Raw genomic sequence first — 16,226 nt, 5'->3', positions numbered from 1 at the left:
GTAATTATCTCGTCGTTAGCTCTGAACCGCCTTTTTCATCACTCCATGCGAGTCGCGGACGTGAGAAGCGGCCCCGCTGCTTGCGGTAACCGACCGCGAGGCCTCCCGAAAAAATACACTCGATGATACTCGAGTGTCGAGTGTGCCTTTCTATTAGTCCGCTATCGATTAGCCACCATTGTCGCAAGGGCGATATCGCGCGACGCGAATGAATGAGGACGCCTGACGTCGAGGACGTTTCGTTTCGTTCTTGAGACTGAGAAAATGCTCTCAGCAGTGTGCTCGAACATCCCGCCCTAAAAGAAATGATATTACTCGACACCGACACGTCTTCGCGTGACTCTTTCATTGGTCAAGATTAATTGATTAATTAAAAATAAAATTAATTCAATTTTATCAGTCTATCGTTCAGTTTTGCTCATATCTGTTTCAATTTTTTATTCAATTTTTTCACTTATGCATTTTATTATACTTATGTTCTTAATAATAATAAGTATTAATAACAAATATTATAAATACAAGCAAACAAGTATAATTGAATATGTGAATATCTGAAATAGCACGAATATTAAAATATAAAGATAGCGAAAAATCAAGAATAAGTATAACAAATGAAATTGTTACGCTTATTGTACTCGATATTTCATTCAATTTTGATCAATTAATTCAATGAGATCAAAATGGTCTCCCACTGATGATATTGGACCCTTAATACAATTTCATCTAGTTCATTTCGTTTCTTGCGCGCGATAATTGCGGAGTGTCGCGTAACGTTCTCGTCGTCGACAGACACCAATTGTTCTCCGCCGACAATTCATTGAATTCAAGCGGTTCGACAGGGACGGGGAGGGGGGCGGCTTACGACGACGCGGTGGCACCTTGCGCGTCAAAGTGGCCGATAAGCGAAGGGTGCGTTTGCGAGGGAACGTTCTATCTCGCGCGGCGTGTCACGCGATTGCAGTCAAACGGCGTGAAAATCTCGCGGATTGGAACCACCTGCTGGAGATCCGCGGGAATAAAAGCGCGAAGACACGAATACGCCGTCTCGCGACGTCTCGTTCGCACGGGGACCGTTCCCGAGAACGGATGACACATCCGGACGACGTCGATGGCGATGAACGACTCCATTCAGGCATCGGATTTCCACGTGGGAAGCCACTCGGGAGGAACATACACGCACAACACGCGGCATTGTTTCCCAAACCCAAGGCGTGAGTGTATTTCAAGGAAGACGCGATGATGTTTAATTGGCGGAAAGGGATAGAGGAGAAGACGCGCGCGCGCGCGCGCGTAAAAGGTAATTGCGCGTCTCTCGCGTCGCATGCGTTGAGTCCTCGCGTGGAATTTTCGCCGAGGACGCTGGGAAAGCACGAGGAATTCCGTGATAGCGAAGGATACTTAATTGCGCGTCAACTGCAGCAGGAGATTAACATCGTTGTAGCTCATTCGCAGATTCTCGCATTAATCGTGGAGTGGATTGAGTCTGTATTGGATCCCGCTTTGACAAGATGGAAGGAAGATCTCAATAATGTGTGTAATTAGTAGGAAAAAAATTGATTTAAAAATTTATGAATTATTGTAAATTTATTTACAGTCAGATATCTGATTGTAACCAACCGGAGAGCAGCTTTTTTCAAGCAAGTTTTCACATCAACCTACATGTGTACGAAACCTACACTGAATTCTTCTTCGAGGAAACGGACGAGCGAGAAGATTGACCGACAGCGTCGAGTAACGGAGAAAGGTAAAAAAAAATAAAAAGGAGAATAATGTAAAAATAAAAATAAAAATAAATAAATAAATAATAATAATAAAATAAAACATAAAATAAAATCATAAAAAATAATAATAATAACAAAATAATAATAAAATAAATAAAATAAAAATAGGAGAAAATAAATTGACAACACGTAAATTTACAAAATTCCGAATATAAGAAGGAGGCTGCTTAAAAAAACTGAAGGTCTCCGGATAACCAAATTATCAAAAAAGGACACTGTCAACTCAACTGAACAGGTCTGCGTTGTCACTTGGGGCGAGCGGGAATCTCTTCGAGCAGAGGAGCGTCGGTTCCCGCCGCGGCGGCTCAGCTCGCGACGGTGTGAGAAGTAAATACGCAAAAGTAGCAGCTATTACCGGGTCGTCCGAAGCGGAACAGCACGCGAGAGAAGCCCGAGTTATAACCGATTTCGCGTGTCCGAGAAACGGACGGTCGTATTTAGCGGCGAAGCCGACGCGAATAATTGATGAATCGCATTGATCAAGACGATCAGACCGCAGTGATCGATGGGGAAAGAGCGGGGAAATGCATACTCGGCGAGGCGCGTGAATCTCTCCTTCTCTTCTTCGCCTTACACCTCACGCGGAGTGTCTTTAATCACGCGAGTCATTATTTATCGCCGATACGGATGCACCTACCCTGACGCTGATTACCGTACAATCAAGCAGGAAGCAGGATCAGTCCGCCGATATTGAATATTGCAACGATCGCACGTGGAAGGATAGCTTATGGACTGCTTATGAACTTTGATATTTGCGGCTCTCGTTTGCGGCCCGTACAAAATAATTCCGCGAACGACCGCGAACACAAGAACGCGTTTCAAAACACGCGTGACGAAGCCGCGCGACTCCGATTAGTCGCGAAAAATTCCCGATCTCTTAGCCAGCCGGCTGGTATTGGAGAGGATGAGCGACTTTGGCAGGAACTCAAGGACTCGATCCATTTTGAAACGTTTCAGCCTCGGTCACGGGACACGCAGCTATTCTCCTGATTCCGTATGGGAAACCGGCGAGACTCGAAGAGATGCGTCAGTGAAGAAGTGACGAGAAAGATGTAGAAATAAGAAAGAGATAAAAATATAATAATCAGTAATATGAAGAAACGGAAAAGGGAAAAGATAATAAAAAATTTGTACAGGAAAGAGCACACGCGTGAAAAACAAGAATTAGCGACGCGAGAAAAGGTAACGAGACGAGCGAGAGAGATGGCAAACTCGCGCGAGGGGAAAAGAAAATAAATTTGGAATTTGGAGTCGCGAAGGGAGTTGCCCTCGGAAGTCGAGACGGAGCCTGGAGAGGAAGGTGAAGAAGCCGCGCCATTGTCCGCTCCGAGGGCTGCCTTCCGAATGTTGCACGCTGTTGATCGTTCTCATTGATACATCAGGCCGCGTGCATGGACAGCGTAAACGCGCGGCGCAGGAGCGGCGGTAAGAGCGAAAAGGAAAGGTGGGAGATTAAGACCGCAACGTACGTGGAACGGTTCTCCTTCGGTACCTGGAAAGCTACCTGGCATTCCAGCGAACGACGATGCCGTTGATCTCGTTGACTTCCCGTTCTCACTGACACATCCAGCGCGAGCTTAACGCGCGAGAATTCGCCGGCGAGACAGCTGGAGCGTGGAGGAGGAGGAGGAGGAAGGGGTGACGCGGAAGTCGACACCGGAAGTCGACGATGGCGGGTGTCTCTCGGCTGGCCGGTCTAGTCGCGAGACGGCTGCGATTTCGGCGCTTCGCGCTCATTGTCCGCCGACGAATCGACCTCACACGAGACTTTCCGCGAGTTCGCACGACGCTTTTTTTCTCGCAGTTGTCTGCCACGTCGCAGAGTAGTGCGACAGTCGGGGAGTTCCGACGCGACGCGTTGGGTAACGAGACAATCGGCGAGGCTCGACGACGCTTCAGCAGTCCTGCGCGGAATTTATATTTTGCAACACCAAGCGGGCCACACATCGATTGCTAACAAATATTCGCCACGCGGAAATAATCGCGCGCGAAATGGAGTCGATGAGCAAAAGAAAGAAAGAAAAGAAAATCGGAGGAGAAAAGGGAGAGAAAAACAGAAGGAAAAATCGTAAACCGGGAAGCTCCGGGGAAAATAAAATCGACCATCGGGGAGACCATCGTAAGCAATCGTACAGCTCCAGCGAGTAGTTTCTTCGGTGAGAATAAAATAAAAAGAAAACAAACTTGGGCGAGGTGAAACGAACAGCATGAAGCATACAACGATCCTTGCACAGTCGCAAGTCGAAGAACAGTTCGCCGCAGCGACATCTCGCAGTTGTCCGCTGCTGTCAGTAATTTTCCACGTGAGGCTCGACCTTACTTGCGGGAAGCTCGACGAGCACGAGCGCGAGAGGCGAATATTTGCGATTAACAGCCTGAGCAAGGCTACGCCCGATATTCTCGCGAGGATATTTCTCATTCAACCGCCCACCGGCGTGCGTGTCCCTTGTACCTCATCGCGGGGCGAGCTGCGGGGCTCGCCTGGACGAAAAGAAGAAGAAGAAGAAGAAGAACAAAACTACAGAGACTCGAGCAGACTCCGCGACGCCGATTGACGATTACACGGCCTGCGCTATCGAATAATTCGACGACATTCTTCGAGCGGCCTTGGCCGGTCGGTCGGGCGTTTCTGTCGATCGCGCTCGTTTGCACCTCGTACTCGGCGGGCCGGCAGTCGCGATGTTATCTCGCGAATGCGAGAGGAGAAGGAGGCGGCACACACACACACACACACACACACACACACACACACACACACACAGCACGACGAGAAAGGAGGAGACGGCGGCGGCCACGGCGATTGCGAGGGGAATCGCTCGACGTTTATGGAGAACGCTGCTCCGCCGATGTATTATGGAAAGCGAGCTGGCATTCCAGCAAGCGTCGTCGAACTCATTAACATCCCGTGCGCGTCGCCGCCGCCGCCGACGCGACTTTATTTTCCCTCGAAATAAACAAACCCGCGCCAGTACGGCGGAGAGTCGCCGGGTTAGCTTTCGAAACGCAACAATCTGCACGGGCGTGCAACGACAGAAGTTGGTATAGCGTGCTTTGTAAAAATAGATCTCCCTCGAAAAATACGTGAGTGGGTCTGGGATAAATTATCCGGACTGTCTGGACTGCGTCCAGACTGGAATCCGGGGCGAGCACGGGGTCCGACAACACAGAGAACGGTTTGTTATTTCGCGACGGTCATTGTTAATTCGGCGACTTTGACGACACGACCGTCGTCCTGCGCCCTCGCTACCTTCGATAAATCGATCCCGCGGGATGCTCCTCTCCGCCTGCCGGATAGGTGGATGACTTAAGGATCTTAAGGATGCGCTGCGATCGATGAGCGAATTATCGGGTCGTTTGTACCGCGAAGACAACCGTGTCTTGAAATTCGTCGCTGGACTCGCGACGGCGCGAATTTTTATTCGCGTATTCGCGGGAACTCGAGAACGCGCTTGTGCCTTCGTAATCGCGGAAAATGGCGCGTGATGTATCAATCTTGCTCAAGAGAGCTGAAAGCCAATTTCCGACTTCGGTATCTTCGCGCGTTGAATTTCACGCGAACACCCCCGCGGAGGGGGGAGGGGTTGACTGCTACTCTCAGACTCGGGCGAACATCGAGGATGAGATTCGCTCCGGGAAAAGGGACGAGAGGGAAGGAAGGACTCTAGCAAGTTGCAAGAACGAGACAAGAGGCGTGAATTCGCGACGTTTCGTAACGTCGCGTCGTCCCGAGTGGAGTGACACTCCAGTCTCGTTGCGTCCACTCCACTTTCGTCATGTACGACGGGTCTCGGCGGCATGTTCCCCCGAGAGAACGCGAGTCCGGAAAGTAACCGATGTTATCGCACGGCAGGACTTTTCATTCAGCAGCGTTTCATCGTCGCGAGAATTACTCACGACACGAAGCGAGCGAGCGCGAGTCCTTGAGGCGTGCGCGAAGAGCGGCAACTCAGGCTAAAGCTCAGAGAGCCAAGTTACCTGGCTCGCTTGCCGCTTCGTCGACGGCGGGCGGCACTCCTGCGCAGCCGGGGCTCCTATCCGAGGCGTCCACGTGCCGACGTCATCGTCGGGGACGAAACCCTCGCGAGAGAACGGCGAGTTTCGGCTGGACACTGACCGAGGAGATGACGCTTCGTCGTCGGAGTACCCTCTCGCTCAGCACGCGGCCATCTTCGCGATGACCGACCGGATGTTTGCGTTACACGACCGCGAAGAGCGAGAGAGAGAGAGAGAAAAAGAGACGGCCGTTGTCGCGGAGGCGCGTGATCGGCAGGCAAAAGAACACACTCTGCAGCAACGACGACAGCAGCAACGAGAATGCAAGCACCGCGCGGCGCCACGGAACCGCGCAAGCGACTGACGACGTTCGCTCCGGCCGATCCGCTTCTACTCGCCTCTGTTGAGCTCGGCGGCGGCCGAGCGAGCGAGCGAGCGAACGTACGAATTGCCGAACGAGCGAGCGAGCGCCACGAGCGAAAACTCACTTTGCGCTCACCTCCACTTCACCCGGTTCCCACCTTCGCCGAAGACTCGCTCGCCTGCTTTCTTACCTGGCCGCTCGACCCCTCTCTCGCCGCTCTACCTCTGTCCTCAGCTCGCTCGCTCGCTCGCTCGCTCGCTCGCGAGGATACTTGCCTTCCCTACGAATCCGAGTGAGCGGGCGACTGAGAGAGAGAGAGAGAGAGAGAGAGAGAGAGAGAGAGAGAGGGGGTAAGAGAAAGAGGGAATGATTCATTTATTACAGCGCCCCGCGCGGGATGGAATTCCTTAAAGCGCAGGAGCCGCAAATAATACATATATAGACATGCAATAAAAGAAGAGACATAAAAAAGCAAGGAGAAAAGAAAAGCAGAGCAGCGCGGGAATGGAAAAGCAAGAGAGAGAGAGAGCGAGAGAGAGAGAGAGAGAGAGAGCGCGGTTCGGCTCGAGGACTCTGCGGGGATGAATTACGCGGGGCCGAGCGAGGAGTACCCTGCGTCGTCGAGCGTACGGCGAGAAGAGGAGAGGAGAGGAGAGGAGAGGAGAGGTACTCGCTGCCTCAGCTGCACTTCAAGCGCGTGTCGTTCGCCGGCGACCAAAACAACAAGTGCCTCGGCCGGCCGTGGATTTAGCAGCGTGCAATCTCGATTCTTTCTCAGGAACGCGTACGCGATGATGAATCATGCAGGCCGATGGAGCAAGTGCCTTTGATAGGGAAGAAAAGATCGAATGAAAGGACGACCGATTCGAAGCGGAGACGCGAAGCGAAAGCGTGTGTCATGCTGCACGCGAATGAAGAGGTGCGCGACGAACGGAAAGGAATAGCCGAGGTTCCGCGGGAATATGAGGCGCGCGGGAAAAATGACTTTGTTAGCGAGTTTTGTAATTGAATGTTTTACCGGCTCGCGGCTGAGCCAGAACTCAGCCGGGGGAAGGCGGAGAGATCCTTCGCGCGCGGCCACCGCATGAGCAGCTTCCGATGGAATTTCGATTCCGATACCGACTCGCCGGGCGATTTTCCTACACTGATAGAAAGATATAGTTGAATTAACTATAATCTCACTATATTTTGTAGTTCATTCTGGCGACAACCATATTTTTATAGTTGGTGGAATCTGCAAAATATAGTAGAATAAGCACAAATATATAGTCAATGATTGTCTTAAATAATTGTTTAGTTACTTTACTTTTACCACATATATACATGGTAATTTGTCATTCACAAATATAGTGAGATTTAATATTCGTATAGTTACATCTATCATCATTTGGCAAATATTCTGGTAATATTGGCTATATATAAAAGAGTTACTTTACCTATCATTTTATATTTGTATCCATACAATAATTTTAGTTTAACTTACTATAATTCTTAGTAAAAATATATTATATGATTTGTTATATTATGCCTATATCGTAATTATTACCGATATTATGGTAATACTTACTATAAATATGATATTTCGGACTATAATTTAGTTACTATATCATTATAGTTCCAAGTATCATATACTTTTCTCTCAATGTAGCACGTGTGACGCGAGAAGTGGCCGACAAGACGCGATCTGGCGCAACCGGCGGCATTGCCGGGACCGATCTCTGCTCGCGCATACTATACAAATATCCTAGACCCGATTCCAGATGAATCACAAGTAAGGTAAATGTCCCAATAACCGGACGTTCAAGCGTAGATCGTCACAAGAAATGCAATATATAATACTACACTGAGAGAAAAATATATGATATTCGGAACAGTAATGGATATTATAGTAACCAAATTATAGTCCGAAATATCATATTTATCGTAAATATTATATCGGTATCGGTAATAATTACGATATAGGCATAGTATAACCAACCATGTAATATTTTTATCAAGAACAGTGGTAAGTTAAATTAAAATTATTGTATGGATACAAATATAAAATGGTAGGTAAAGTAACTCTTTTATATAGTCAATATTACCAGAATATTTGCTAAGTGACGACGACAGATGTAACTATATGAATATTAAATCTCACTATATTTGAGTGAATGAGAAATTACCATATATATGTGATAAAAGTAACTAAACAATTATTCAAGACAATCATTGACTATATATTTGTGTTTATTCTACTATACTTTGCAGGTTCCACGAACTATAAAAATATAGTTGACGCCAGAATGAACTATAAAATATAGTGAGATTATAGTTGATTCAATTCTATATTTTTCCATCAGTGTAAGAATAGTTTCGATACAAAAATATTTGCATCCATTCGAAAACTTAAGATTTCCTTAAGCAGGGAAGAATGATTAAACCAGTGTATACATCTACTATTAATGAATTCATTTGCACAAGTAATGAAGCGCACTTAATGTGTACCAGCGACCGGACAGTTGACACAGATTATGGCCCAGTGTTCGGATATAATCAGTGTCTGACTGCGATTGAAAAATTAGTATGTATGTGCCGACGGGAAGTAACATAAATATAGACGCTATCTCTTAATGAATTGATTAACGATTGATTATTATTTGGCCAAACCATAGGGGGGTACATGCTTATTTAATTAATTTTTATTTTCATACAAAAGTATCAGATTGGATATATCTTTTTCCAATTAATCGTCGAATATTGGAGCTCTTTTTCACAATAGTTATTACTCTCATTCGTTATTGTTGAAATAAATTTCTTTCTCCAATGTGAACGTCGGATACACTGGGACGTGTCCCAGCCATTGGGACGTTTACTTTACGTGAGAAACGACCGGGACTCGCTTTTCGTAATACGCGCGCGCACGCGCGCGCACATCGACGCGGCGAGAAGAATTATCATAAATAAATAGCCATTGTGTGCCCGCTTGCGCACGCACGTGCGACAAGTTCTCCTCTCGCTGACGTAAGCGGTCGAGTGCATTACTCAGCGAGGGACTGACACGAAATAACACAGAACGCGCGCGACGAGCCGGCTGGGGTGTCAATACGAGCCGCGAGTGTAATGACGGTTTTTCTCTTATTAATATTTATACAGAGAAATTGAGTTCCTTTCTACGGACGCTTCCTGTATTGACGTACGCCCGCGATGGCACGTGCTTGTGAAAACATTTTGTGTGCCGTGCGTGCGTGTGTGTGTGTGTGTGCGCGCGCGCACGTAACGCGTTCACAGGAAACCGAGAGCGCAAACATTTTACTCGCGAATTATATCCGCGCGCGGCGAGACAATCCGCGGACGAATGGAAAACGCGAATGCACCCGCGGCATTCCACTTCCGCGAGCCGAATCACCTTGAGACGGTACGTTGGGCGCGGATAAAAAAAAATCGCGTTACGCAATCGATCGTCGCAGATTTCAGACGGGCGAGTGTTCCCCTCGCGTTGTTACGTCAGCGAATTACGCCAGGTTGCATTCACGTGCACGCCTCCGAGAAATTTCGGCATCGAGATCGAGGCGATGCTAGGATGGACCCCTCCGGCGCAAAGTTGCTACGTTACGTGTTAATCGTCATACCGGTCGAAATCATGCCGGTGAATTCGCGCGACGCGGGGGAAGCATTTCGTTGTAACAGAATTTTCCATTGCCCGCCGCGCACCAAATGCCGAAAACTCGTTTGGAGGAATAGGAAGATATCTCCGCTCGGCCAATGGCCGCCCCGTGGCTTTGCGTTTTACTCGAAACTCGTTACTCGCCCGATAAGACACGTGAAATTTAGACGATAACGCACAGCGTAAACCGATGTCAACAGCTTTATTACCAAGAAACTGACCCGATCGCGACAAAGTGGGACACCGTGACGCTAATTGAGGCATTCACGATTATCTCAGCCGAGTTTCAACGCGGCTGACAGCCGGACGAACGTCCTCGTGCCTCGTCTCCGAGTTTGGTCGCCCGCCCCCCTCCCCCCCTCCTGAGTTACACGAACCGAGATTCTCGTTCCACGTACACAATCGGCCGGCCAGGGCTAGTATACTTAAAAAATGTCGCATATGATTTTTCATGAATGTTCCCAGATATCGTGATTCTCAGCCAATTAAATTGCTCCATCGATGAAATATCGTGTACGATATTTTTCATAAATTTTCGAGATTAAGGCGACTGGAGGGTCAGATTACTGCAAAATCGTGCTTGTTTTCGATAATGATTTTGCGACGAACTGAATAAATGTGCAAGAATGAAAATTTTAGATATATTTATATAATATATGAAGAGTAGAAAAATGTTGTTTATTAACAAATATTCATATAAATATACGTTCACTTAAATTTTAAACGCGTTTTTCTCGAAATTTTATTGTTCAACTTTTCGCAATGACTTCTCCGAAACTGAGCTTCGTATCGATTTGAAATTTTAAAGCAATAACATTTGTTCATCTGGATCTCTCAGATAAATATTTCATTTCGAGATATTAATTTTTTTATTGTAAAAGAACTGAAAAATTTGGATTTTTTCCTAATAATAGCTGCCACTTTGTTAATTTTGTTCGATTTTTTTTTTTCTAGTGGTTCACCGGCAATGACAAGCCCCCTCAAGATTTCTAGCTAAAATTCGCTCTGATCGGGCCATCGAGAGCCGAGATATTACTGCGAAAGCGACAACTTGAAAAAAAAAGGAGAGTACATTTCAGCTATATATATCGTATATTTATACGAGTATTTGTTAATAAACAAAATTTTTCTACTCTTCATGTATTGTATAAATATACCTAAAATTTTCATTCTTGCACATTTATTCAGTCCGTCGCAAAATATTCACAAAAACAAGCGCGATTTTTCAGCAATCTGACTCTCCAGTCCCCTTAAGGGCTCAGCTCCGGTCTGTTATTCCGGCCGAGAATAACAGAGGCGCGCACCTCCGCGGAGCTCGGCGCGTTGGCCGCTCGCGGCGTTTCCCCGCGAGTAAGCGAATTTTTCGAGCCTGGCTTTCATTGATCAGCCGTGGTGTAGTCGAGAGATCGGTATGAGCTCGAGAGGCGGTTTACGCGAATCCCGCGCGAACGGGATGCAAAACGGTCGCTCGTGACGTCGCCGAGTCTCGCGACGACACCGACGTTGTCGTCGTGGTCTCTCCGCGGTTTCGCAGCGGCGGCGGCGGCGGCGGCGCCGAGGAATGTCGTGAGGCCGATACATGCATAAATCGCCCACGTGACCGCGGCCGTTTAGCGGTATCCTGGGCCCAATATCGTTATCCAATTAGACGGGCGATCGGGCCGCGGCGCACGCAGGTGCACGCAGGTGCGCCCGCTCGTATTTTCCTGCGCACCGCAGCACGCCAGGAGGTCGGAATGGAAAGTGGGCAGAGGGACGACGACGGTGTGTTCTCCCGTACGCGCGTGCTTGTCGTTTGCTCGCATGCTCGCGATCGCAACCCCGCCGCTTCGTCGCGAGACACGCACAGCCTTCAGTCGCTGCGGCCTTCGACCAGGGAAATCGGGAGAGTCAATGAAGACGGATGACCGCTCGAGAGACACGCCGAGTGTTTTGTAACGAGCGTAAAGAATCTCTCTCTCTCTCTCTTTAATTACATAATTGCGAGAGATCGAGACTATCTCGGGAGGTGTCGAAGAGGAAGCCAATATTTTATTCATTTTTTTTGCCTCTCTTTCCGAGCGCTTCGTTTCCTCGAAGATCGCTCGATCGTTGAGCCGCTGCAGGGAGGGATGCTCGGTTTGTAATATGCAATAACTGAGTGAGAAATTGGAACGTGCGGAAAATGAGAAGTGGAGATTGCAAGGAGGTATGGGTATGTTTAGAAATTTATACGAGAAGAATAAACCCGTTATTATATTGCGACCGAATGTTTCGTCGCCAGGCAGGCGACCCTGCCAGACGAAGACGACCCGATGACGGGAGACGGCGTGTCCGTTAGCGCGACCGAAAAATTCATCCGAACACTCGACTGTGTTGGAACTCGATTGGAACAATCGAGAGCAATTGAGACCCAGAGCGAGGGAACTTGCCGCAGGAATCTCAGCGGCCCTTCAGCCGCACTGACTCAATACTTTCCTGCGAACTTACCGGCGAGCCCGAGGAGCCAATAAAAAGACACCTCGAGGTTGCTCGATGTGTACGCGGCGACGATACTTGAAAAGTGAGAAGCGAGAAGCGCCGCGGCGGCGATCATAAGACAGCAAGACGTTCACTGCAAATTAAACGGATGCCTGATTTCTAAAGAGACACTCACACCGTCCGCGCAAGTGCCTCTCGAGGAACACAAAAAAGGAGGAAAAAAGAAGGAAAGAAAAACACACAGCCGAGATCATCATCCACGGGAGAGAGAGAGAGAGAGAGAGAGAGAGAGAGAGAGAGAGAGAGAGAGAGAGAGAGAGGGGGAGAGAGAGAGAGAGAGAGAGAGTCAGCGGTGCTCGACTCTTCAGCTACGATTGCGGCATCCTCGACGAGCATCGACGGCGACGTAGCGGCGGAGTGGCCGGCACGTCGCGCGCGTCTGTCCGCTGCCATCCGTCCGCTCGCTGTCTGCTCGCTGTCGGGGATACGCGAGAGACTTCAACGCAAGACAAAACGGCGCTTTTCGGGCCGCTACGTAACGGACGCGAGCGCGAGCGCGAGCGCGAGCGAGAAGTCCGCGCGCGCGTTCGTTTGTTCGTTACCGACCTCCAGCGGCTCGCTCTCGTCCGACGTGGCTAAGCACGAGAGGCTTTCTCCTGTGCGCCTCGGAATGCGGCCTCTCCCTCGGCCGGCCTCGAGGAGAGCCGCGGAGGCACGTCGTCCTTCCCATCCGCTGCCCCTCCGCTCCCCCCCGCCCCGAGCGCGGTTCGCGCGATTCCAGCGTGCGTCTCCGCTCGCGATCGGGACTCGTCTTGTTTCTGGCCGAGCTGAAGTCTTCGCGCTACTCTCGACCTCGACGCTCCGTTTAATTAATTTAATTAATTTACGCTCTCTCGAAGCCTGCGTCACTGTCTCTTCTGATTTATTCTCACCCCGACTGCTTCTGATTTTCTTTTCACGCGCAGCTCTGTCGAAAAGTCTTCCTGGGGATCCCGCGCGCGTCTTCCGTCATTTGGAGAAGTGTCGCGTGGGACGTTGGCTCCTAAATTACATCGTCATTAGCCCGCCAGAGTCTACAGATGTTGGACAGTCGAGGTCGAAAATAGGGCGAGGAATTTCCACTCGGCTGGCACTTCGAGTCAAGCACAAAAAATGAGGCTATCGCTGTGAGACGTGGCGAAAGAAAATATCCTCTCCCGACGGGGGAAAGCTAATTTTTGTGGAACGAGCAGGAACCTGTGGATTCGTGTTTGGCGCTACGCGTGACGCTAAATTGAAAGGCAGCGGCTGAAGGACTTGATACGAACGACAGGTTGATACATCGTGCCGCCGACTGACGCTCTTCCGGCCGTCGAGACTTTCTGAGACCCGCCGTAAACGACTTGACCTTCGCCTCCCATTATCGCGTTTCTCTTGTATATTTTCGTTTCCTCGTTTGAAGTGCTCGGGTCATGCGCAGGGAAGAAGTCCGTATCAACGTGACGTGACAGTGGACGAGCCGATTGCGAGAGAAACGCAAATATATCACCGATATTTATGAAACAAATTCAAATCCAGCAAATTCAGATTCCGCTTTCTCTTAAGCGACACGCGTTTGATCGGCTCGTCGGCGCGTCGAGTTAGCAAAATTCTTCCCTTCCGTTCACCCGTATTCGATTTCATTTTCGTGAATTCCGGTGAATTTAAGCCGACCGCTCGCTGCAACAGCGCTCCGTTTGGCCGATAAATCGACGAAACTGCCGCTCGGAGATTAGGGGCGGCGTATTATCGCGCCGGCGCATTCTCTTTCGGGCGCATAATTAGCGCGGCCGCTGGCTCGGAAATCGCGTGCAAACGCGATCGTTACGTAATCATAGCCCAGTTCGCGAGCGCGCGCACAACGCGTACACACAGAGCGATTTCAATTTTCGCGGTAGACGAAAAGAAAGGCGTGTCGAATCGAATCGTATTTCACGCGGAATGCGCCCCTCTCGTGCTCGCGCTCTCCGCACTTCCTGTACACGCCTTTAATTGCGTCGCGCGCCTTATGAGGGAAGAACAATTCTCTCGTGTGGCTGCGCGCCATCGGAGACATCGGCTTCTCCTTGCTACCAACTGCGAACGTTAACTTCGATTTCGTTCACCCGCCGCTGTGTCTTTCACCTGCCTTCAGCCGAGTCGCGCAGTTTGGCTTCTACATCAATTCCGCGCGATTGTCACGCGGAATCTCCACTCCGATGCTCAAGTGTGAGTCACCAAATATATATTCGCCAGCTCGTCTCATTGGCTCTCTCGCTCGGCGATAAATCGGCATTTGTTGTACGCGGTTGTTTTTACGCAAGTGCTGAGCGCGTAAGTAGCGCGCGGCTAGCACGTGAGCGCATAAACAGCGAGTAAATAAAGATTGCGCGAGGACGTAAATTAGCGAGCCCCGGCGATATTACAGCGCCGGTCACATGGCAGTCAACGTGTTAAAGGATCGTGGAGGGATCGATAGGATACGCGCATCGCCCGTCGACTCGAGACGCAACGACTCGGACTGCGTTCCGATATTCACTGCCAATACTGAAAATATATACTTTATGTCACGTACGTTACAGATTTTCAGTACTGGCAGTGAATATCGGAGCGCAGCCTCGGTTGACGGACGACGTGAAACAATACCGAGGCGGTCGATACCTTCGGAAGAGACAAGGACACGCTCACCCCTCCTGTCCAACGTATTCCGACCCTCTTCATTGTCTCATCGAAACTTCTAACGCCGATAGAAATGATAATAGAGAGACAACGAAGGGGGCATTTTATTACTTATTGCTTTACTTACCTGTTAATTTAATGTCTATTTCATGTTCTCCTCTCTCATTTTGTATCCGTTTGATTAATGGTTAATCTTAATTTAGTTATTTACCGCAATATCCTCTCTTTCTCTCTTTTTCTTTATCGGGAGACGGATCGTTGATTTTTCAAGCTTGACGAAATGTGCGGGATTAATGCGGAAACTTGTGATTCCTTTTCTTCGTTTGATAAATCTCACGTGTGTGTATAAACAAGTTTAGTATTTTATGTGAGATTCGCACACGAGTGAGAGAGAAGGCTGTCCCCTGGCGATCTTCCTCTCCGTGGAGATGCATCATCGTTCGAATAAACCGTTAAATTAAATATATCAAAATCACGAGTCTGAGGGAGCCTCGAGAGCCTTCAACTGTGATTATCTTCATTATCTTCAGCATCAACGGCGACACCTTGAGCCACACGCTTAAAGATATGCAAATTCTTGTAAAAAACAGCCGAGAACGAGACACGCTCCGCTCTTTCGAATAAACACGTCACGGTACTGTTATCTCAATTTGCTAAGTGGTCATGCAAGATACCGGGCTGAGGTGCCTTTAGATTATCCAGCGATCAATCACTTCACGGCTAATCAAATCTTACCTCGGCACATTGCGCGAACTCCGCGAGTACAAATGCGAGCGCAATTAGGAAGAGAGAGGCGTCTTTTCCGGCGTTTCCGAGGAATCCGAGAAGAATACCACCGGCGCGTGAAAAGCGACCTATCAACTTCTCAATGGAATCCGACGAGAAAAATGTGAGCAGGCTCGGCCGCGCGTCTCGCTTGTAGAGGCCCGATTTATCATGATCATTCATCCATTCTTAGGCAACGCGCCTAGAGGAAACGAACGCTCGCTCGGTCGCTCAGAGACGGGCGACGCGGCGAACAAGCGACGAGAGGCATCCTTTAAAACGTCGATTAGTCAATATACATCAGCGACGAGCGCTCGTATGCTAATGACGATCTCTCAGGAGATCGCCCGACATCAAAGGACGAAAAATGCAGCTGGCTAATGGGAGGATGGCAGCACGGCACGATCTCTCGGATGGATCTGACTTGTCCGATCTTGGACTTGGCGCACGGAGCAAGAAAGATCGCTTGAATGAGCGCGACAGTGAACGCGAAGCGAGCGCCTCTTTTGGTCAGAGGGAACGGATTTTCTCGCTCGTACGT

At 49.0% G+C, this 16,226-nt stretch overlaps 1 protein-coding gene and 1 long non-coding RNA gene across 4 annotated transcripts in view; one reads left to right on the top strand and one right to left on the bottom strand.

Moving 5' to 3' along the window:
- Positions 1-6,574, bottom strand: part of nahoda (DOMON-like domain-containing protein nahoda) — a 36,312-nt gene extending 29,738 nt beyond the window's left edge. Inside the window, exon 1 of one of the 3 annotated variants that reach the window (XM_019843782.2) lies at positions 5,757-6,574. The gene's annotated coding sequence lies outside the window, so the exon portion shown is untranslated. The remainder of the gene's footprint in view (positions 1-5,756) is intronic. The other 2 variants (XM_019843781.2, XM_025305254.1) reach the window with 2 other exon arrangements.
- Positions 1-16,226, top strand: part of LOC112589988 (uncharacterized) — a 56,033-nt gene that overhangs the window by 26,336 nt on the left and 13,471 nt on the right. The window lies entirely within an intron of this gene.

The sequence above is a fragment of the Harpegnathos saltator genome, unplaced genomic scaffold (assembly GCF_003227715.2).
Source record: "Harpegnathos saltator strain DR-91 unplaced genomic scaffold, Hsal_v8.6 scaffold684, whole genome shotgun sequence".
NCBI lineage: Eukaryota > Metazoa > Arthropoda > Insecta > Hymenoptera > Formicidae > Harpegnathos > Harpegnathos saltator.
Note: the sequence above shows the minus strand (reverse complement) of the source record. Positions and strands in the feature narration are given on the sequence as shown.